The sequence below is a fragment of the Pleurodeles waltl genome, chromosome 12 (assembly GCF_031143425.1).
Source record: "Pleurodeles waltl isolate 20211129_DDA chromosome 12, aPleWal1.hap1.20221129, whole genome shotgun sequence".
Taxonomy (NCBI): domain Eukaryota; kingdom Metazoa; phylum Chordata; class Amphibia; order Caudata; family Salamandridae; genus Pleurodeles; species Pleurodeles waltl.
In genome coordinates, this window is record NC_090451.1 from 156,784,675 (window position 1) to 156,807,583 (window position 22,909).

A 22,909-nucleotide genomic window follows, 5' to 3' on the forward strand; every position below is an offset into this window, starting at 1 on the left:
GGTCTGTATACACATCTTATCAGTTTGCCGCCAGTCCCTATGGTGTAGAGCTTCTGGCACACCTCATGTAGGGTTAGTGCTAGGTGGCAGACATGAAATAGGGCATTTAGTGATTGTTTAAGGTGGTTGTAAGTAAGGATTGACCGGGATGAAGATGGTAGTCTGCCACAAGGGTTTGGAAATTTAGTAGCTCGCCCTCAAGAAAAAAATCTCCCAAATGTAAGATGCCTGCAGCATGCGATTGATGGAGTTGCTCTGAGCACAGCTGTTCTGTGGAAGTGGGAAGGCCTCGCAAAGGTAGTGCAGGAGCACGGGGTTTCTTTGTGTCAGTGAGTTTACACGTTCTAGCAAGGCAAGAGAAAGCTGTGCATGATAATCCCAGATGGTGTTCCATAGAATGGTCAGTATGAAGCAATGAGCATTGCAGTAAGATGTCCTTAAAAGTCTTTATGGATAAACCTCATCTCATGCAGGGGGCGGGCTGACAGCCAATGAGCCACCCATTGGACCTGTGCAGCTAAATAACAGTGTTCTAGGTAGGGGTGGGTGGTAAACGCCACTCCGCTCCTGGAGTTTACAGAGTTTTTCCCACTTCGTGCTCTGTGTAGAGCACAGAATTCTGAAAAACTTCACATACTGGAGCGGAGTAAAGTTTTTTTCTTGCTCGCTCTTGTCAATGGTGAGTTGGCTAGTGCTGCAGAATTTCTTGGGCACTTTGCTGGGCTCCGCATTGTGCAACTCTGCGAGCTCCACCCAGACCTAGTTCTAAGTCCAGATGGTCTAATCCACCCACAGTCACGGGTAGCTTTAGAGTGAAAAGAGCTAAATGACGGCACCCCAGCAACCAAATCAAATGTGTGCCATGTACAAAGAAAGAATGAAAGTCGAGCACAGGAAGTTTTGCAAAATAATACTGTCATCGGGGTAGCACACCATTTTCACTAGTGCCACGTGGCCCACTACAGAAAGCAGAAGAGAAGACCAAAAATTAATCTAGGCTCAGAGGGACCTGACGCTCTGCTGAGATTCCCATCCTGAAAATCAGTGGGGAAATGGTAGATATAAATCCCTAGTTATCGAAAGGTAACTGGTTACCAGTTCAATCTAAGGTCTAATTGTATATAAAGGGGAAAACAGTACCATACGTTAAACAAACACTAATTACTTTTGAAAATCTTTCTCATGTTCTTACATTTTGTTAGTGCCATTTACGTCCCAAATATTTTGAAGATTCTATGTGTACTTGACACTTAGGGATAACCTAGATCACTGGTTTGGCTTTTGCTCAACCTTGCAAGTGGACTGGCCCCTGCTCACCCTTCACAAGCACGAACAGCGGACTATCGCACCAGAAGAGTTTACCAGGGTGAGTTGGTGCTGCTTGTTCAACTACTTGACAGTGCCTCTTCTGTTTCTCTCCTGTCTACAGATCTCCAATTTGATCTCGATTTCCTCCTCCTCTTTTATTATCTTTGATTGATAGTCTGGCTCCCAGATCTGAGATAAATGTAGAGTCCCAGACATACACTCAGTGTATAGCATGTGAGAAAAAAGAGCCAGAGGTAGAAACAGAGACGCACAGGAAGAAATGGAAAAAAGTAGAAAGTGAAAAACCAGACATATAGCGAGCTGAAGGACGAATGAGAGAATGTGTAAGAGAAGACAGATGGAGATTTGTTTGGGTTTGGCTAGGGTTTGGCTAGGCTTGTGTTTTGGCTCTTGGAGTCAGGCCAGACTCCTGACTCAGCTCTGGCTAGGGTTTCCCCACGAATCTCCTTGCTTGTCCACTGCTAATTTGTAACAAGTGAGACTTTGCACCTAAAAATGCTTTTGCATGTCGTTAGTGCTCAAAAATGTTTTCCATACTCACAATGACATCACACAAATAGTGAATTTGCACTTATACGTGATATTGTACCTTGATGTGATTTTGAAACTACATGTGGTTTTACACCTGTTTTACTCCTTACAAATGTTCTTTATCCTCCGAAAAGTGTTTCAACACTCCTGCTAATGCTACATGAGTAATTTGCACCTCAAGATAATGCCACAGTACTGCTAAATTTGTGCCATTTACATCTACATTACATTACATTACATTTACATCAAAGTGATTTTGCATCTAAAATTGATTTTAAACCTTTGCACATGTGTAATTTGTGCTTCTAAAAGTATTCTCACTTGATGAGCAGCACCTCAGCATGCTGTCTGCGAAATCTGAGGCCATAGAGATGCAGACCTTTTCAAGCCTAGCGTGACATCTTACTAGGCAATCTTTCGATGTACTTAACGATACTCAACAGCTGTTTAGTGTGGTTTTCCCATACAGAATGTGTTTATTTAGATCAATAACCTAGATGTTTATTGTTTCATCGGGAAAATGGCCACCATTCCTGAATTAAAGAGCCTTATAATAGATCAGACTTCAAGATGCATGTAACAATACTCCATAGATCATATTCCTCCCTGGCCTGTCCAAAACTACTTTCACATCCTAGAAACAACAATTACTTATGGTAAAACAAGCAACATTGTTTAGTGACAAATACCATATTTTCTGACTGGGCTTCTTTAAATCTGGCATACTCTTTTTTTAAATAAAGGCGTATCCTAACATATTGATTCTCTATGCTCTCTCTTCTTGGTGCCACACAACACAATACAAGGGAAGCCCTTCCCCGAAAGAAACAAAAATGTGAGCTATGCATCACCTTGTATGAAAATAGGTTATGATTCAGTCCTTGGATAGCCTCCAAATTCTCTGTTTGTTCAAAATCTTCCATATCTGAGCCACATCGCTTTATATTCGGAGGGGTTTAATGTTTTTTCTCTTGCTAAGGACCTTAACACCAATATCATACCTAGTACCACATAATTTGTTCACAAACCTCCAGTCCCATCACCCCTCACACATCTCTGAGGAAATGAAACCAGACAAGATAATACCACCATAAGTTAAGGTAGTCATGACCGTGTGCTAAAGCAAAGATATTGCTATCCTCATAGTTGTCCTAGTAGCCACCATTGCCCCTGTATACAGTTTTCTTCTGTCAACCAAGTCCAAAGCCCTACCAGCAGCCACCACTATTTTTTGATAATGTCTCCCTTTGTCAACCAACCTTCAGGTATGGTGCAGCTACTCCAAAATAAAAGAAAACAAACTGAATATCCACAGAAGGACTCAACCTTGCCTCAAAGGTCTGAATCAGATGAGAAGTGTGATTAATTGCCTCAACTTGTATTATAGCTACTAACTGACCTCAACACCAAAATTATTTGCTTGACATCAAACTGAAGCTGATTCACCTTCATGAGTTCATAAAAGGTCTGCTAACCGCACTCTTTATTTACAACAAGAAATCTCTCCTAACTTCTCCATGGCACCCAGTTTGACACACATACTCCTGAAGAGCCCAGTTTGCTTCAGAGCATTTCTACAAGTACATTTCCTCAAAAACACCCCACGCTCCCAAATACATTGGGGGTCATTCTGACCCCGGCCGGCGGCGGTAGCCGCCGGCCTGGCTGGGACCGCTAGAAGACCGTACCGCGGTCAAAAGACCGCGGCGGTCATTCTGGGTTTCCCACTGGGCTGGCGGGCGACCGCCAAAAGGCCGCCCACCAGCCCAGTGGGAAACGGCCTTCCACGATGAAGCCGGCTCCGAATGGAGCCGGCGGAGTGGAAGGTGTGCGACGGGTGCAGTGGCACCCGTCGCGAATTTCAGTGTCTGCTGAGCAGACACTGAAATTCAAAGTGGGGCCCTCTTACGGGGGCCCCACGACTCCCCTCACCGCCATCCTGTTCCTGGCGGTCGAAACCGCCAGGAACAGGATGGCGGTGAGGGGGTCGGAATCCCCATGGCGATTCCCATGGGCAGCGGAAAGTCGGCGGTACACCGCCGACTTTCCGTTTCTGGCCGCGGCAGTACCGCCGCGGTCAGAATGCCCAAAGGAGCACCGCCAGCCTGTTGGCGGTGCTCCCGCGGTCCCCGGCCCTGGCGGTTTTTACCGCCATTGTCGGAATGACCCCCATTGTCTCCACAGATCATATAACAAATACCACTGCAACAATCTCCAGCGCTAATCATAAACATAAAAATCAATCTTCTTAGCCAACCACAGAAGAATCATCTCCTTTCAAACCAGTGACCCATATCCTACATTTCATACTAAAACTGCTCTCCCACTGTAGGTCAGTGGTCTCTAATGCAAGGTTCTTATCAACCCTTAACCAAGACTGTGACCTTGTTGCTATTTCACTCAGAGAAAGATAGTTCACCTTACCCTACAAACCACCATCTTACCATGTGACAAAATATCCTCCACCTTGATAGAAGAGAAAACAACGTGTGGTTATTGTCTTTATCCACAAGGGAACCTTAAATGCAAACTGATTAACTCAATAAACCAATCTTCATTCAAATGCATTACTTTGGAGATTATGAACATGATACCGAAATCAAATTAGTCTAAAAATATATCCTCAGCTTGCTAATAGATTTCGACCTATGCTGAAAAAAGAATGAAACCAGACAGAAAACAACCTGCTTCAACAATGCATCTTTCCTACCCATAAAAAGCACTACCCTGGATCTGATTTTCATACGGAATTGCACATTCAACTCTCTAATCTTCTCTAAAATTGGATTGACCATGGGACTTCTTTACTTCTTTTATAACCATGACCTTGAGAGAAATGGAAATGGTAAAATCTAAAGACCTAGAACACATTCACAACAATCATTGGCAAAATCCAACAGTTGTGGCTTTAATGTGTTAATGGAGGCAAGCACAGACATGCACACATATGCACAGACTATTTGTGATGTGTGTCTTTTAACGCCTACTTTTGTAGTAGTGATATCCATATTTCTAAGCCCTCTGTACTAGTGCCATGCAGTGGTATTCGCTTGGAGAATGAGAAATAGGACACAAATGAAGGAGGCAAAAAAAAGAAAACGTTTTAAACGTTATCACAGGGACATAGAACAGTCTGTCCATAGCTGTCGCCAGACATATTGCATTTGCCTATGGTTGTTGTTGATGGCATCTTCTCCAGAAAGTCTGTAGTCAGGCCTAAACTGTTTTGTAAAAAATGTTTGCCCCGATTTATCAAAATATTGTCTTGAAGGAAAGCATTCGTCCTATATTCGCTTTTATAGAGGGAATTCTGTCAATTACAGTCTCCTTTTATGCAGAAAAAATATAGGCACGCCACAGAAATATAGGAAATCATGCATTACAGTGTCACCCAGCCTCTCATCGACACTTTCACAAAGCTCTAACAATATGGAGCACTTCATTAAACCCATTGTGAAAGAACATAATTGCTCTTTATGAATGCCGGTCACTTTCCAATTGCACATTAAAATGGGATGTTTCTGGCAATATACCTTCTCACAGAAACCTGCCTAAATTACAACTTAATTGAGAAATTGCAAATGTATAATTTTATCTGGTATGCTGATTCCAGCTTCCTGCAGAGCTTTCAATGAACCAATCCAAAATTCTCTTCCGTGATACTGTGGTGCAGATTAACTGCGGATTCTAGGCGCCTTTCAAACGGATATGAAAAGAAAGTTTTTGCAGAAATGTGAGTTTAAATACTTGCCCCAAGCCCCTCCTCTGCAGCTTTGGAGTCGTGCCAGAGGTGAGGCACAGTCAATTCTACTTGTGTGCACAATGGAATGGAGCCTATTTCTGTCGAAGGCACATACTTTGTTGATATTGTTCCACCGCGAAATCACAGCTGTGTTTCTTTTGTCGGCTAAAAACACGAACGTTTCCAAATCCAGTCTTCAAATTACACTGATGCTGGCATCTCATAATTGGTACAAAATCTTTCATAATTGCTCCAAAATACCCTGGAAGAATGTTTCGAATCCCGCTGTTCTTTCCTAATTTTTGCTAAATTCACGTGTTTTCACCCCACGTCATCTCTTGAGCGTGCACCGGGACATCGGTTCGTGTTGTCCCAGCTCACGCCTTCACGGCCCGTGCTACACAGCCAACCTGAAAAACGCGTTTTTTTTATTCCATATTGACTCTTGCTACGATCTGACCAGAACTCCTGTTTTTCTCCTGAAGAGAAATTACACGCTTATTGTAATTCTGGCCGCTTATATACCAGCATATAGAAAAGTAGGTGGATATGTGGCCTGAAAATGGCCCGGATATTATGAATAATATGAGGAAACGGAGCCCTTAATGCCAAAGTCCGCAGGTTATTTCCTGGCCCATATGGGGTATCCTAGTAACTCCTAAAGAGGACCATTGTATTGAGTGAGATAGTCCCTGCCTCTTCATTGTGTTCCAAATATTGATCTGAAAATAGCACAATGTATTCGTTTTTAGCACATTGTCCCAAAATGTCTGCTAAAAATGACGTCTTGCAAGCCTTCTGAAGACAAAATCGTGAAATGTTTCAATATCTCAGCCTCTGTGTTAGCACTCAGGAGTCTAATTTCCCTGCAGAAATAAATAGCATTTAATAAATTGCAGTGACATCCTAGGCCGCAAGGAAGTGTAAAAGGGAAAACTACTGGAAGGTGATTACAGAACAGATTTCTTAAAATTAGCACAAGATAAGTTTCAAGCTCGGGCTTCATTGACAGACAGCTATGAAACTGGGAACATACATTGCATGTACATTTGTACGAACACACACTATTTTAGGTTTTCAATCTACACACTGAAGGCAGGTAGTTTGGTATATGGGTCTGGACAGCTAACCTCAAACAATGGCTCTCTGTTAGACCTGTCAGTCTTAGGGTGATTTTCACCCAAAGGTTTTGCCTTCACCCGTCCAGTTTTGCTGAATGTATTTTTCTTAGCCCTAGGACTCTGCACACTTTACTATTACTAAACAGTGCAAAAGTGCTTGTGCTCCCTACTTTAAACATGGTAAAATTGTCTTACATCCCATTGGCATCTACAATTTACTTGTAAGCCCCTAGTAAAGTGGCATTACCTGTGCCACGGCCAGTAAATTAAATGCTTCTAGTGAGCCCGTGTGTGTGCAGTTTTAAACTGCCATTTCAATGTGGCAAAATAAACTTTTTGCCACGCTCAAACCTTTTTTTCTAAAACAGATGTCACACCCTACACAGCCCCAAGGGAAGGGGCTTAAAAAGTCGGGCATGTACTTTTAAATTTCACATGTTCTGGAAGTGAAAGACTCTTAAATTCATTTCTTACTACTGCAAGGCCTACCTCTCTCATAGGAGATTGGACCCGTTGCAAAGAGCTGATCACCTTTACAGCCCACAATGCCTTCAGATCCACCATTGCGTGATTCATCCTCCGCACAGGCCCTCACATCGCTGTTTGATGGCAGCTTCAATGATGACACCAGACCCCACTTTACAGCCTTGCAGCTCTTCGGAACTTGTGCACCTCCCTAACTGCCTACTGTATCCCCAAGGCCGGACTTGGCATCATAAGCCCTATCAACAGGATCCTCGGCAACAACGCTGGCTGTGACATCACAGCCTCACCGCATCTTGAAACAATGCATTACTTCAGTTGTGCGATGCATCTTCAATGCATATCCTTGCAATGCTCCTCAACCCAGGATTTAATGTACTTTGTTCAGCATGCCTGACTGAGTCCCTGTAGCTGGCCCACACTCCACCATGGACTGCCTGAATTTCTAACTGGACTGGACTTTTCTTGCTACATAAATTGAAAATGAAAAGTAAAACAGTTGACATAAGTGAGCCAATTAAAAATGTTATGGCCGCCATGAGCATGAGCACAAAGGAGAGACACAAATGGAAAAAGAAGTTCAGTCACAGTCAAAGGTATCAGCAAATGTGCAATTATCCATGTAACAGGGTCAATGACCAAGGCGGTAACAAAATCACCTCAAGGAGGGAAAAACCTACAGCATTTATCAATGATGATAAAGGATTTTTGAAAGGCAAGCCCATGAACAAGTGATACTGATTGGTGTGCGGTGGGTATGGTTAAAAGCCCACAGATAGACCACGAGGTTCAAGCACAGGAAATAACTGTTACATGACATCAGTAGCCTGTAGATCAACTATGTAATCTGTGCAAAGAGCGGACAAATGTTCTTAACCAAGCAGGCTCAAGACCAGCCATAAGCAAAATCACATTCCAACAAGATACCCAAAAAGTTAAAAAAATCAAAAAATGACAAAGCAGCCCTTGAAAAGAAAAGGATTTTCATGCGTTGCTCCAAAAGTCTAGAACTGTCTTCTCATAAACATTCACCAGGCTGTGACCCTAATTACCTTTACAAAGTAACTAATATATGCTGTTTTGCAAAGTTCCCTTCCAGGTCCCTAAGCTCTCTTTGATATTCCATACTGTGCTATTATCTGCCACTTAATGATGTATATTATTGTCTGTTTCTCTTCTCATGAACTATATGACCTTTAGATCTTCTAACATGCATACAACCAATGCGTTTGGATCAGGATGCAGTTCATAAATATCATAAATGTAAAATAATCTCCATGCTTTTGTTGACCTGCTCTATTTCCGAGATTTATATGAAATGCTTGTCCCAAATTATACATACTCCCTTCAGGGTGTGAATGCGTGATGGAAGAAAAAAGTAATTTACTTGTAAAAATTGTTTTGCAACTTGTTTATGTGATCGATTCACATACTCTGCATAATCCTGCCATGTTGTGACTGGGCTCAGAATGGTATTTAGTTCTTCTTAAAATCTACCTGGATCATAAGTATGCCTCAAATGCCTCACTGTGATCCTGGTCTATCACCCTGTTAGACCTTTCATCCTTGGCGTGGTCTCCCTTAACGTTTTGCCTCTGTTCCCCAGGTTGTTGATGTGTGCTGGACTCTGATTTTGCTGTTTCTGTTCCTCTGGGCACTTTACTACTGCTAACCAGTGCTAAAGTGTAAGTGCTCCTTTACAAAATGTGTATGCAATTGGTTTATCCATGATTGGCATGTTTGATTTACTAGTAAGTCCCTAGTAAAGTGCACTAGAGGTGCCAGGGCCTGTAAATCAAATGCCACTAGTGGGCCTGCAGCACTGGTTGTGCCACCCACATAAGTAGCTCTGTAATCATGTCTCAGACCTGCCATTGCAGTGTCTGTGTGTGCAGTTTAAACTGTAAATTCGACTTGGCAAGTGTACCCACTTGCCAGGCCTAAACCTTTCCTTTTATAACATATAAGACACCCCTACGGTAGGCCCTAGGTAGCCCCAAGGGCAGGGTGCTGTGTATGGTTAAGGTAGGACATATAGTAATGTGTTTTATATGTCCTGACAGTGAAATATTGCTAAATTCGTTTTTCCCTGTTGCAAGGCCTGTCTCTCTCATAGGTTAACATGGGGGCTACCTTTAAATCTGATTAAAGTATAGATTCCCTTTGGGAGCGGATGGACATGTGGAATTTGGGGTCTCTGAGCTCACAATTTAAAAATACATCTTTTAGTAAAGTTGATTTTAAGATTGTGTGTTTGAAAATGCCACTTTTAGAAAGTGGCATTTTCTTGCTGATACTATTTCTGTGACTCTGCCTGTTTGTGGATTCCCTGTCTGGGTCAGTTTGACAGTTGGGCTGGTTGCACCTCACACTAGACAGTGACACAAAGGGAGCTGGGGTGTAGTCTGCATTTCCTGATGAGCCATCTGTGCTGGAAGGGGAGGAGTGGTCACTTACACCTGAAAGGGCTGTGCCTGTCCTCACACAATGCAGTCTCCGACCCCCTGGTGAGTGTCTGGGGCCTGGCCTGGGCAAGGCAGGATTTCACATTCAAAGGAGACTTTACTTTGAAGTGGGCCTACTTCAAAGGAGAAATTGGGTATAAGAAGGGCACCCAAAGCCACAGACTTTAGAAACCCTTCTGGAAACAAGAGGAACCTCTGCCTGGAGAAGAGCTGATGACCTGAGGAAGAAGAGCTGCCCTGCCTGTGACTGTGCTTTGTGGAGCTATCCTGCAGTTGCTGCTTCTACCAGAGTAAGAGGGCAAAGACTGGACTTTGTGTGCCTTCCATCTTCAGAGGAAATCTCCAAGGACTTGATTTAGAGCTTGCCTCCTGTTGTTTGAAGTCTCAGGGACAGCAAAGACTTCTCTCTGCCAGCACCTGGAGTCTCTGGAGAGACTCCTACTCTGCCCTGTGGTGCCCATCCATTTCCTGGGTCCCCGAAAGGAGAAGCTGGCAGCCTAAAGACAAGGAAATCCACGCACAGAACACCTTGCAGGGAAAATATCGACATGACTCTGTAGTGTGGTTAGTTTTACGTATCCTTTGTGCACTTTGCCCTGGATGTATTTTATTCCATTGCTGGCAGCTTAGAGCCTCTGTGCACTTTGCTCTAAATGCTTTTTATTAGGCTTCGTACTGTTATTTTTCAAATAGCCAGTTCTACGGTTTTGTTTTTAATTCATATCACACTGTTTAGCCAACTTCAGCACTGGAGTTCTCCATAACACATTCACTCTGTGCTTCAGTCAAGGATACAGTCTGGTACATTGCCGATAGACGTGGTAGGAGTTTAGACTTGGCATTCCTGCGTAGGGACATTTTGTGATCACGCTGACATGTTAGTTATAAAATCACTTCCTTGTCCCAATACACAAAAGAGGGAGATTCCAACCAAGGAACCACAACTAGACGCTGACTGCCTCGTTGCAGATGCTGAACCAAGATCACAGGCCTTTGCTCAGGTATGAGGGCTGATGTCTCCCCGGTGATTCAGAAAGGCAAGTTAGAAGCTTAACATGCTGTGCTCGAAATAGATCAAGCAGAGGGAGAGTAGAAACTAATAGACACAATGATAGCTTTGTTCTTATGTTTTTCTCTCCTGGTGACTATTTCAATCCTACTGTGTTGTATGGTTCTGGTTATTGCGGCTCACGTCTTATTATCTAAAATACAGTCGTTTTATTAAAACATTATATAAAACCTATACTGTCTTTGTCATTTGTATATGAGATCATACTGTAAATGAGAGAGTTGGTTTGGATCTGAGTGACCACGACTTCCCTGAGAAGTTCCAAAGATGTCATGCGCTCGGCTGCCCAATCATCTCTTCCCCGTGGGAGAAATGAGGCACTGCTAGTTAGCCGGAGCAAAACCCGGATTTAGGGTGACAGAGTTCCTTACACGTGGGTCAGACTCAGTCCCCCACACCGTTATCGATCCTGCTGCCTAGAAATCCAGTAGTCTCATTTAGGATAATGAGAGCCCACTAGACATGGCGCCGCCAACGATTGGTCTGGCTCTAATATTTAGGTCCGACTGACTCTCTCGGTCTCATATATATTTTGACTCCTCGGTTCCGTAAGCGGAGACGTCCGTGGGGCTGAGGGTTTCCGCCACCACGGGATAGGTACATCCTATTATTTAGTGGTTGGTTGTTCAAGCTTGAACTTTGAAAGGAAAAACCCCGTTATTGGTGTGCCTTCTCTACCCAGGTGCTGTTTTTCTCTAGATGGCGAATCCGGTAGTGGTGCAAGTAGCGCTTAATATGCAACACCCGCTCACAGGACATCTGATAGCACATGGACTGACAGTCCAGGGGGGTCCGGTCACTTTTGTGGTGGACGCCCATGCAGCCTTTAGAACAGAACTTTTTTATTCTTGGGTCGTATTTCCAGCAGTTGATGGGGGTATGAACACTTTTCACGAATACATTGTTGCGAATGTCCCTGGACAATATAGGGCTTATGCATACTTAGAGATACCTTTATCTTATCAAGAACACCATAATTGGCTTGATGGCGCCCTCCCACACACAGTAGCACAAGTTAGGTTAGGTCCACTGAGTAATGATGGTCCTACCTGGCCTTTATTGGCTACATATACACCACATCCTGCGGCTGCACAATTGACAGTGGTTGAAGTTCGTCGTTTATATACAGACTTAACGGCTACATATAGACGATTGGTTCAGTTTGTAATGCAGACACTAAATACGAACGCAGCGCGTGCTGCTCCGGCGCACCCACAGGCGGTGGTTCCAGGTATCAATCCGGCCACTGTACACTCAGTTATGGGTAAAGTACCGGCTAAACGTGAGGAAACTCCATTTTGGCTGGCGCAAAAAATGAATACGCTGGAAGCAGTATTTCCCCATACTGGACCTCAGGATAAACATAGAATATTGACGATGTGTTTGCCGTATGGGATCGTTCCTCCGGTGGACCTTTGTAATACCTGGGGCACGGTGTTTGCCGCGCTCTACACTACGGCACACGGTACACCGACATTAGCTAATTTACTGGAAGTGCTTAAACAAATTCAAGATGAATATGGGGCTGCCCCTGCCTTAGATTTGGGCATGCAGTTAATGGGCAATTTTGCCGCAGTTTCTTCTATTATTTTGAGTAATCTCAAGGGAGAGGCAGTAGCACTAGCAGTGCGAATGCGTCTTCGGGATGTTCCACAGGTTAATCAGGAACGGGAACTCCCGAGAATAATAGCAGAAACATATTCCAGTATTGGTCGCGATAGCCTAGGGGCTAGACCGCAAAAACCCCAATTACAGGGTAAAAATAATAAAGATAATGCTAAACAGCAGCAACCTGAGGGTACTAAAAAGCGCTGGGAAAAGAAACAGCAAACACCTAAGAAAGATGGGGGACAGTCTCCGCAACCGGAGACCCCGCAGAATAGGTATAATCTCAGGAATAGGGATAATTTGAAGACACCTGATAGATATCAATATACTGATACACGCCAATCTCGTTCCTTTCAGGACTCCTCAGAGAAGAGAAGTGAGAGAGGTGGGCGGTCAGAGCGGAGAACGGAGTACGTGAAACCAAGACAGGATTCACAACGCTCAACGGAGGTTTCTATTAAACAAGAAGAGAAACCGCTGCAACAAAAACAGCAATTTAAAAAGAAGAAAGTGGCAGCAGTCTCAGTTAGACATGCCGCTCAAGAAGAGAGTTCTCTTGACGAACAAGACATGGGCGTTGGCACTGTTAGACAGCGCGGCAGAGGTCACAATAGTTCGCCGGAGTCTTCTAGAGCATCTGGAGGTGAAAGCAACTGAAGACTTCATACAAGTCGAAACGGCGGATATGCGAGTCTCTGATCCTGATAGAGTATATAAAGTGAATCTGCGATTAGAAGGGGACATTGACCGCATTGTACACGCCATCTTTTGGGACCATGTGGTAAAATCATATGATGTTCTGCTGGCCGAACAGGATTGGCCACCTGACTTTGTTCGCGCCTGTCCAGTTGGGGAGGAGGTTATTACACCTTCTTTCTCACCACTTGTTCCGAGAGAACTAGCGGAGTCCTATAGTAAAACATGTGCTCTAGCACAGGCTCCCGCCCTATATAGAAATAACGTGGGGTGGGATAGACAATCACCTTATCATGTAATTCCGATAAAAGGCGAACCTCAGCCACAGCCGCATTATCCTATCAAATTTGAGGCAAGGGCATCTGTTAGGAAAATTCTTACACAATTGGAGTACCAGGGTGTAATTGAGCCCTGTGTCTCGCCGATGAATAATCCCTTATTTCCGGTTGCTAAACCGGACCATTCATATAGGATAGTGGTGGATTACAGACATTTAAATGGTCATACACGCACATATGCAATACAGAATTCACATAGCGCAGCGCTTATCGATAATATAGTGCGTAAGAAATACAAAACAACGTTAGATATCTCGAATGGGTTTTTCTGCCAAAATATAGCGCCTGAAAGTCGGGACTATACCAGTTTCAGTGCGTTTGGCTCTCAGAAAATTTTTTGTCGTTTGCCTCAGGGGTATAAGAATAGCCCAGGACTGTTTTCGGCTCGTGTGACTGAAATGCTGCACGAGTTGGACCCTGAAGCGTTATCATATGTTGATGACATATATCTGGCAGACGATGAGATTCTGCAGCATCTAAGGCGTGTATCGCGCATTGTTGTGGGGTTTGCTGATATTGGCTATAAGTTTAATTTTAAGAAATCGAAGATTGCCTTCCTCAGCGTCATTTTCCTGGGATATGAGTTGTCGAGTGAGGGCAAGAGCTTAGCGCCACATTTTTTGGAGAAATGTGCTTTATTGCAGCCTCCTAATACGGTTCGGAAGCTCCAGTCATTGTTGGGGTTTCTGAATTTTGGCAGAACTTACATTCCTGATTATGCTACGCGTATAAAACCCTTATACGAGTTGATTTGCCTGAATTTTTCGAGCAGATTTTGGACGATTGAGCATACACATATCCTACGGGATTTGCAGACTGATCTCTTAGCAGTTAAACACTTACACACACGGGACAATAAGACACATTTAGTCATCAGGGTGATACCTGGGGCTGTTGGGTTTACATATGTCACCTTTAATGAGGGTGAGACAGTCCTGATTGCATACAAGTCCCACTTGTATTCTGCTGCAGAACAACGATTTGCACAGACTGAGAAAATACTCACTGCAGTACAGATGGCTGTGATTAAAGAAAGACCGCTTGCCCAGGGCCAGCGCATTATTGTCGTTTCTCCGATTCCGGCCTTAGAGGCTGTTACAAAAGCGAGTGTTCCTAATTCGAAAGCTTTACACCCGCCTTGGATACAATGGGCTACGTCTTTGACAGCCACTGATGTAGATTACATATTTGACCCTAAACTGCAGACTCAAGAATTTCTTCAATATGAAATGGAGTACCCAGTCCCTGCTGGCACATTGCCTATTGACCAATATCAGGTGGTCATGTATACCGATGGCTCTGCGCAACCAGCAGTTGGGACTAAACAACAGTATTCTGCTGCATGTGCGGTGGTGAGCGGCACGATGGAGGGGGAAGTGTTCTGCCCCCGACATACTTATACTAAAACCTTGGGAGATTGCACGGCACAGCTGGCTGAGCTCAAAGCTCTATAGTTAGCGTTGGAGCACGCGGATCCGGCGATTTTAACCTTGCTGGTCTGTGACTCCTACTACTGTGTTCAGTCTTTCAATGAATATCTACACTATTGGAAGTTGAATGAGTTTAGAGATTCTAAGGGCAACACCATTAAACACAAATTGTTGTGGGGTAAGGTTGCGGATCTGAAAGAAACGCTTCCTAAGGTCCATGTTGTGCATACACTTGGACACCAGCGCGTTGGGATACAAGTTGCTGGGAATACTTTGGCTGATGAAGCCGCGAAATCGGCAGTGGCTGTCGCCACTGTGGCCGCAGTGACTCGTTCGAGTTCCAAACCAGACACAGAGATTTCGGCTGCCATAAACGCTACGGCTGATGGCACGCCATTTCCTAAAGGATTTCCTTCTAAATATAGTTACTGCTTGACTAGTGTGCTAAATGCTGTTGTTAATATTCCAGGCATTGGTGTACGTAAACTACCCAATAAAATTGAGAGACCTCAATTAATTCCTGCAGCACATGAGGGGGTGACGTCTGCACATGCTGGTGTGGCTGCCACGATTTCACTTTTACAGGCTCGTTACTCGTGGCCTGGTCTCTATAAAGAGACAAAGCAATATTTCCTTTGTTGTGACGTTTGTCAACAAATTAAAGCTTCGTCGGCTAGACGCCCGCAGCAGACACCCCTTCTGATTTCAAATAAACCTTTACAGTGTGTGTACTTGGATCATTGTGGTCCGCTGACATCAGATAGTGCATACAAATCTATTTTGGTTGCTGTAGATTCACGCTCCAGATTTGTGTGGGTCTGGCCACAATGCTCGGCTGACACTCGGACTGTTATTAAAGATTTGCGCATCTTTGTCGATACATTTGCAGTTGCGGCTTTTCATTCGGTCCAGGGCCCTGCTTTTGCCTCTAAGGCATTCAGGGACACCATGGCTTCGTTGGGGGTCCAACTCCAATTCTCGTCTCCATTTCATCCCGAGGGAAATTCTGTCGTGGAGCGTTTAAATCGTGATTTAAAGCAATCCTTAACGGCCAGGGTTATAGGTAAGGGTCGTAGTTGGCTAGCCCACCTGTATGGAGTACAGAGAGCACTTAATAACTTGCCTAGACGGTCACTGGGGGGTCGTACTTCATATGAGTGCCTGTTTGGAACACGAATGTATGTTCCTGATCTAGATGGTCCTGGTGTGGAGGCGGCAGATACGCCCTTTGACATAAATGATCGTGTCACTGTTTTGCAGGATTTACAACAATTCCGTGAAGATAACTCTTCTGCAAGTGCTGCCTCCTCAGGAATTAAGGATGAGCCAGTAACACCTATTGGTTGGATACCCAGGATTGGGGATCTAGTGCGTGAAAAGGTCGCAGTAAAGAAAGAATTTGGTCCTTCTTATCGAGCACCTGTCCCTGTGTTAGGGGTTAGCGGCACAAGAACTGTGATTTTACTGCCGCTGCAAGGGGCCAAAGGAAATCGCTTTGTTTCCAGTGATAATGTCAAGTTACAACATGTGGCCGATTCTGCACAGCAGACCAAGAGGGACACCCAGTAGTTCCGGAATCCCTCTCACTACTGGGGAAGAAGTCCCGCTGCAGGTGATTTACACCGACGCTGTTTCCTCTCCGAACTTGGGGAGGGTGGAAGATGATCTTGCGATTGTTCCACAGACGACGATTAATATGGAATCTTTTGATCAAGTTGCTGTACTTTATACTGATGTTTCTGAACATGTGGTTTATAGCGTGCCTAGGCGAGAGCCTCCATCTGCTTCTTTGTTCACAGTTGCTCCTTTTGCAAGAACTGCCTCTGGCTGCTTCAACGACACTGATGATGCAGTGTCCAGCTCCTCGTCCTCGATGTCTACAGTCCGAGGTCCACGTATGCTGCTGTGCTGGCTTAAACACACATATTTTGTTTTTCCTTGGAACTATTTGTGGCATTTTATGGCTGTAATGACTCTTTTTTTGTGGTTGGGATTTGTGGTTACTTTTTTTCTAGTAATACATGGTCATTTTCTTCCTGATCGATCTGACATTGAGCACGTGGAGACTGTGTTAAAACCACATTTTTCGTCTCATATGGTTCGAAGAGACTTGTCCAATGTAAACATTTCTGCAATACCGATTCCGGATGGGATTGTGTGGGATAAAGTAATGTTTGATATATATGGTCCCACTGAATTGATTCAAATACCGTATGTCCTCAAGTTATCAATGAATGATATTGTTATACCAGGCATTGTTTCTGATGATTGGGATGTGAAGACAGTAGATTCTATGCTGACAGATTTGCAATATTATACTGTTTATGACGATGAAGATGCTTACCTATTTAGAGATAATCATGGTGACATGTTTTGCTACAACTATTATGGACACCACTTTATTCATAAAGCTAGTAGCCCTAAGTCCATATTTAATTATGTGCAATGGGAACATTGCTCGACTCCTCCACAAGGGAGTTCGAAAACGTATTATGATAAATTTGCATATTTTTCTGGGCATAATCAAAGAAATGCTAGGTCTTACTATTTTAAAGTTACTCCGTATTCTAATAAGCAAATGTTATTGACCGATACTAAATTACTGTATTCAAATTTGTTTGTATCTAAACTTTCGGTCGAGGGGTATGAATACTGGTTTAAAACTGTTGACTTGAAAAGTGTTTGGGGTACGAAAAATTGGCAGATGCAAGGCAGGGACACATTATTTAGAGCATGTATTATCCCTGTGCAGATGATTTTTCTCAATGACACAGTACAACAGACTAGCTGTTTGGGCTTGGCAACAATTAGAGAGTTAAATTTGCCTAGTATACCTGTCCCTTCCAAATTAAACAACTGGCAGCACTATGTGAATGCTACTTTTAGTGAATTTACAGATTGGGTCCAGAATGGTACGCTTAACACTTCATCGATACATCCGGGCGGGTGGTTATTATGGCCTGTAGACACTAATAAGTGTCATCAACGTTTTGTCACCTCTTCAGGGGGGTTCAAGACTAGTAGGGCAGACCCTCGTTACATTTCACCAGAACATGCTGATATTATAACTACATACAGCGTGGGGAAACTTTGTCAGCAATGGTTGAAGTCATCCACGCTGGATGCAGTTAAGTCACATCTCACGTTACTGTCTAATGATACTGATTTACAAGATTTTTTGTCAGGCCCCAAGGTACCACGGAAGAAAAGATTTTTATACGAAGTTTATAATGAGATTTGGAAGCTTTCACAACAGGAGGCTGCAGCCCGGTTGAGGCAGATTGATCAGGAAAACCTGATGCAGACTTTGTCTGTTTTTGATAATGGCATGCATACCCTTTCTGACCGTGTTTACACGATTGACAGCATTGTTTCCTCTGCTATTGACATTATTAAATCGGACATGTCTTCTTTATATCATGGGCAGAGTCAGACGCGGTCCATCATGCAGCTGGGTTGGACTCTTCAGACCTTGAAGGCAGGTCGCGTTCCATGGCAGCACATTCGTGCCAGAGAGATCTTTGTCTCCTTTAATTTGACTCGTCAACAACAGCTGATGGCTAAAAAGGAAGCGACGTATGTCATGTTGAATATTGAGAAATTGGAGAAACTGCCTTTCACGGTTGCTGAGATTCCGTCAGCTGAGTGGTTGATTCATGGAGTTATTAATCTGCCTATCTCCACTCTGCAATTTACTTCTTGTTTGAAGCACATTCCGGTGGGTAGATATGAACTATTGGGAGACAGTTACATACACGAGGTGTGGGAGCTTCCCTTTCAATACAGATGTGTTAATGGTTTGAGGGAGGTTTTTCTTAGCGGTAGTGAATGCGAAACTTCTGTCAGCCATTCTATGGTTTGTAAACAGCTGTCCTTGCATGGAGCGAGTAACGCTTCGATTGCTAACTTAGCTTGTTATCTGAAGGGAGTTCCAGTCCCGGTTATTAAAAACACTTTCCAGGTGCTTTCTAACGGCAGTTACATTGTTCTTAACAGCGAACGCTGCTGTGGCATTCGTGCCGGAATAGTTTACGTTGTCGTTGTCAACAAGGCTGTTACGTGCTGCGGGAATGTGTTGTTTCCCCCCACTCAAATTAGGGAAGTAGCGGACATCTGGCCTCATATTGCTACTTCCAAGGTTAATTTCGACAAGTTGAGTCGACTAAAAGCTTTATTGTTTCAAAAGCATGTGGCCCTTACATCTGCTAGCGAGACCTACGCACTTCAGGTGGCAAGGTCATCGGCGGAAATACAGTCCCTTTTGAATACTAACTTTCCAAGTCACTTCGGTGAACTTGTGGGACGTATATTTAATGCATCCAGCACTGCTGGTATTGCACATTTTTTCAAAGCCGTTGGTGTTGGTTTTGCTCACACCTTCTCTTCCATATTCGGTTTGATACCTTCGGCTATACACTCTATTTTCGGAAGCATTTTTGGGGGTTTCCCGATTACTTTGGCTTTATTGGCTGGAGTCTTGCTGTTGTTGCTATTTTTTCGCAATGGCTGTCCCGCCACGACGAGATCCTATCTTGCTGCTCCCGTCAGCGCAGCTGTGTCGTGAACGCATGATGCAGCATTTTGGAGCAACACTCATGGGCCATTTGGAGTGTGACTGGTCTCTGTCATTCCGACCGGTTTTGGATTGTGTGCAGCCCGTGTTTCGGTGTCTTTGGTGCTCGTTTGAACATGCACTGGCTCTCTGTCTCTCACTGCAGCGCCCTCCTGTGGTCGATCCTGATCTGTTGATGTTCCCGATTAGGGTTCATTCCCAGACTTGTGCACTACAGTTGCGTTTGCTTCGTGAGGCAGTTTATGAGATTCCCTTCCTGGAGGAAGATGGTTTTGTCTCATTCATAGGCCCAGCACGGGGTGCGGCCCTGAATGGTTTTGGGGCTTTGGAACACACCTGCTCCAAGGTACTTTGTGGCGTGGATCTTCCGATATTTACATATATTGAAGTGGAGGACCTCCTACTTTCTATTGCTTCTGGTTAACAATTGGATTTTTTTCCTCTCCTGCAAAGTTGACATTTTATTGAATTTGGCTTTATTGTCACATGTTTCCTGAATTTATGACTTTGTTGTCTTCTGACCTTGTCGAAATATGTATATAATTTTAGGTATTGTTTATATCTGGGGCATGTTTTTATATTATTGGAACCACTTGCTACCGACAAGGGGAGGGTGTAGTGTGGTTAGTTTTACGTATCCTTTGCGCGTTAGCTTCAGGCTTTAGGCCTTTGTGCACTTTGCCCTGGATGTATTTTATTCCATTGCTGGCAGCTTAGAGCCTCTGTGCACTTTGCTCTAAATGCTTTTTATTAGGCTTCGTACTGTTATTTTTCAAATACCCAGTTCTACGGTTTTGTTTTTTATTCATATCACACTGTTTAGCCTACTTCAGCACTGGAGTTCTCCATAACACATTCACTCTGTGCTTCAGTCAAGGATACAGTCTGGTACATTGCCGATAGACGTGGTAGGAGTTTAGACTTGGCATTCCTGCGTAGGGACATTTTGTGATCACGCTGACATGTTAGTTATAAAATCACTTCCTTGTCCCAATACACAAAAGAGGGAGATTCCAACCAGGGAACCACAACTAGACGCTGACTGCCTCGTTGCAGATGCTGAACCAAGATCACAGGCCTTTGCTCAGGTATGAGGGCTGATGTCTCCCCGGTGATTCAGAAAGGCAAGTTAGAAGCTTAACATGCTGTGCTCGAAATAGATCAAGCAAAGGGAGAGTAGAAACTAATAGACACGATGATAGCTTTGTTCTTATGTTTTACTCTCCTGGTGACTATTTCAATCCTACTGTGTTGTATGGTTCTGGTTATTGCGGCTCACGCCTTATTATCTAAAATACAGTTGTTTTATTAAAACATTATATAAAACCTATACTGTCTTTGTCATTTGTATTTGAGATCATACTGTAAATGAGAGAGTTGGTTTGGATCTGAGTGACCACGACTTCCCTGAGAAGTTCCAAAGATGTCATGCGCTCGGCTGCCCAATCATCTCTTCCCCGTGGGAGAAATGAGGCACTGCTAGTTAGCCGGAGCAAAACCCGGATTTAGGGTGACAGAGTTCCTTACCCGTGGGTCAGACTCAGTCCCCCACACCGTTATCGATCCTGCTGCCTAGAAATCCAGTAGTCTCATTTAGGATAATGAGAGCCCACGCGACAACTCCGATCTGCGGCTGAAGAAACAACGCGGCGCAGGCTTCGCACCTGAGAAACAACGCTCGCAGGAAACATGACCGAAGAATTGACATATGGAGCAGGAGAAACAACGAGCAGCATTGCTGACGGAGGCTGGGGGATCACAACCCGCGCTGCAGGGTTTTCGGATCATTGTGCGGCTGGATTTCCGACCCAAGTACTGCTGTGCATGGAAAAACAACGCAAGGCCTGCCTGGACCCGAGAGTGCTGACCGGATCAATGCATCGCTCTCCTGCGGAGAGAAGAAACAACGTGCCCCGACCCGGCGAAAGGAAAAACAATGCACGGTCGCGCTCGTTGTTAGTGGAATCAACACCTCTCAAGCCCTTTTGACGCACACTCGCCGGTGCGGGGTTATTATTGACGCGTCCAAGGTACTTTTTCACACTGACAGCGTTAGTGTGTATTTAAAACTACTTAAAGACTCTTTTTGATTTTTAATTGATAACTTGACTTGTGTATTGTGGATTTTTGTCGTTTTGGTCTTGTTTTGTTTAGATAAATATTTCCTATTTTTCTAAACTGGTGTTGTGTCATTTTGAAGTGTTTTCATTAAGTTACTGTGTGTGTTGGTACTAATACTTTACACCTAGCACTCTGATGTTAAGCCTTCTGCTCTGCCAACCTAGCAAGGGGGTGAGCAGGGGTTAGCTGAGGGTGATTCTCTTTTACCCTGACTAGAGTGAGGGTCCTTGCTTGAACAGGGGGTAACCTGACTGTCAACCAAAGACCCCATTTCTAACATTGGTGATCAGCAGATGGGATTTGGACTTGTATTTGTACTTGACATACAGTAATTAAGTGTACACTACTGTTTTGAGTGCAGGCCACTACGTGAGCACATACTACTTGTTTGGTGATCTTTGATTTTTCTCTTTTGCTTGGATTTTTTTCTACATCCATTATTGTGGTAATCTTTGATTGACTTCTGAACTTCATTTGGGAACTTTTCTGCTTTTTGGAACTTTGCACTTTTGTTGACTTTTCATCATGTTCCAATCTGGAGATGCATCAGTTGGAGCGACTTTTGACATGGAGAAATTGGATAGCTATACCAAGGCTCAGTTAAAAGAGTTCTGTAAAAGCTTTGACTGTCCAGTTCAGAGCTCAACCAAGAAGGAGGAGCTGCAAAAGGCGCTGAGGGCCTAGGTGACAGCCAAGAGCACTGGAGGGCACACAGAGGATGAGGAAGATGAGGAGGTGGAAGTGCAATCCATACACAATGGTATTGTGGGTGGGCCTGTTATGTCCAGGGAGAGGTTCTCCAGGGCAGGTAGCAGTGTCTTATCTAAGGGTCTGACCCCTGAAGAATTGCAGGACATACAAGCAGAGAGGGAGCAACAGAGGGAGTTGGTGAAAATGAGGCTGGCACTAGGAGAGAGAAAGATTTTGTTGGCTCATGAGCAAAGCTTGAGAGAGCTGGATCAAAGGAGCCAGTCTAGTAGGGATGGCAGCAGCCACAACACAGTGCAGCCTGAAAGGAGGGTGCACATTCCTAAAGATCTTGTGAAGCATTATAAAAGGGAGGAAGACATATACTTGTGGTTTAAGGGGTATGAGTCTGCTCTCCACATGAATCTGGTCCCTGAAGCTCATTGGGGGCGGGTCTGTGAAAGCACTTTGAGGTAGAGGGGAGGGATACACTGACAGCCTTAGTGGATGCCAGAATCTCACCTACTCTAGCCTGAAGGATGCCTTGCTTACAAGGTATGGTCTTACCCCTGGGCAGTACAAGGATACGTTTAGGTCCTACAAGAAGGAGGAATCCCAAACATGGTTGGAATGTGTTGATTCTTATTGCAGGTCACTGGATGGTTGGGTGAAGGGCAGTAAGGTAACTACTTATGAGGGGCTTTACAATCTGATTG